The sequence below is a fragment of the Silene latifolia genome, chromosome 4 (assembly GCF_048544455.1).
Source record: "Silene latifolia isolate original U9 population chromosome 4, ASM4854445v1, whole genome shotgun sequence".
Classification (NCBI taxonomy): domain Eukaryota; kingdom Viridiplantae; phylum Streptophyta; class Magnoliopsida; order Caryophyllales; family Caryophyllaceae; genus Silene; species Silene latifolia.
The window spans coordinates 60,392,517-60,394,615 of NC_133529.1; the positions used below are offsets into that span (position 1 = coordinate 60,392,517).

General features: G+C 39.4%; 1 non-coding gene across 1 annotated transcript; it reads right to left on the reverse strand.

The window, feature by feature from the left end:
• Positions 1–1,331: 1,331 nt before the first annotated feature.
• Positions 1,332–1,438, reverse strand: LOC141654425 (small nucleolar RNA R71). The gene has a single exon (XR_012547986.1). It is a non-coding gene; the product is annotated as a small nucleolar RNA R71 (small nucleolar RNA).
• Positions 1,439–2,099: the final 661 nt, after the last annotated feature.

The following is a 2,099-nucleotide window of genomic DNA, read 5'->3' on the forward strand; positions in this document are numbered from 1 at the left end:
TTGCTTGCTTGTTTTGATCTCAACTCATGCACATGTTATGTTTGATGAAATGCGAGCCTATGAATCCTTGCATTTTTTACCCATCACCTATCTTTTCAATGAGACTTGTAAGACATAAACCAACTCGAGTCTCATTAGACCATGCATGTTGTTGAGTAGGAAAGACTAAGTCGACTTATAGGTGTTGTACAATCCAATCGATTCGGCTTCGGGACCCAAACTTTCCTAGGATTGTAAGATATAACCCAACTCAATCCATCACAACAATAATTGCTTGCTTATAATTTGAGAACATGTTTGTATGATCAATTCCCATGATTCCCCTATGACCCCATGATACCCTAGTGCTTTTTATCAATTGTTTACATCCCTTTTAATTCATCTTGCTTGTTTACTTTCATTGCTATTTAGTTTAGTGACCTTCTACATCAACCCAAATTGTGACACCCCTAAGACACCGCTAGTTACAATAGAAATCTCATTTCAATTCCCGCCCCTTGGGATCCAACCTTTACTTGCCTCTTTACTAATTGTAGAGTTGTTTGTGAAGTTATAAATTGTGTTTTGGTCTAGGTGCTCCTAACGACAAGTTACCGAAAAGATTTAGTCCGACCCAAAATGGCGCCGTTGCCGGGGACAGTGTTAACTTGATTTAGATTTTCTTATATTGTTATTAGTTGTGTCTTTCTTTGCCTTGGGGAAGTAAAACTCCTCAAGGTTTGTTCTAATTATTTTCGAGTTGTTTGAAATTTTGCATGTCTAGAAGGTCACAAGGTGATTTGTTACCTTTTGATCGTGAAATTGAAAGAACTTTGACAACCAATAGAAGACTTGCTAGGAGAAATTTGAGAGGTATTGGTGAGGTTGTGGATATTTAACCAACTATTGAGTTCATCAACCCTTTTGCAAGAGAAGGTGAGGAGAACCCAACACAAAATACAACACAAAATCAACCCACAATGCCTAAGTTTTCATCACATTCCGTACCCACCGAGGAGAACCTACCCAATGGTACTCCCACACCACAACATCTAATCGGAAATTTTATTGCCAAATCCGCATTTATCCAACTAGTCGAAAGGAGCCAATTTGGGGGGATGCCTAGTGAAGACCCTCATTCTCATATGGAAACCTTTTGTGACTATTGTGATGCGATTTCTCAAACCGGTGTAACTCAAGACCAAATTCGATGGGTCTTATTTCCTTTTTTTCTAATTGGCACCGCAAAACAATGGTTGAAGGGCCTTGATAAGGCCACTCTCGGAATTGATTCTTGGAAGAAGTTGGCTCTAGCTTTCTACAAAAAATTCTACCCACCGGAAAAGACTAACATGTTAAGAGCTCAAATTACGGGTTTTAAGCAAAGGGATGAAGAATCTTTGTATGAAGCTTGGGAGCGGTTCAAAGGAATTTGTCGCTCGTGTCCTCATCATGGACTTAGTGAGTGGTTCTTGGTACAACAATTTTGGAACGGTTTATATGAAGATTCAAGGAACATTCTCAACATGGGATCAAATGGAATGTTCACCGAAGTTGATGACAATCAAACTTGGAACAAAATTGAGGAAATGGCGGTCCATAACTCACAATATAGTAGACCTCGCAAGGCTACTAGAGGAGGAAAGCATGAAGTGGACTCCGTTACTCAATTGGGTGCTCAACTTAGTGCTCACATTGATACCATCAATTTGAAGTTTGAAAAAGCTACGGCTAGACTTGAAGAAGCCTCAAAATTACCAAAGCATCATGTTAATGCCATGACGGCATCTTCATCAATCCCAAGTGGGATATGTGAGAATTGTGGAACTTTGGGACATGACTCAAGTGAATGTAGGGGAACAAATGAACAAGTGAATGCTTTCCAAGCATACAAGAGTGGTATCCCTTATTCCAACTATTACAATGAAAACACCAAATTCCATCCAAATCTCTCATACAAAAGCCAAAATGTTCAATACCCTCAAACAACATACACCCCACCACCCATGAGAAACCAAAATCAAAGACCCTTTTACAACCAAAACCAAGGTTACCAAAATCAAACTCCATACAATCAACAAAATGACCAAGGTTTTGACGTTCAAAAAGCGGTCCTCCAA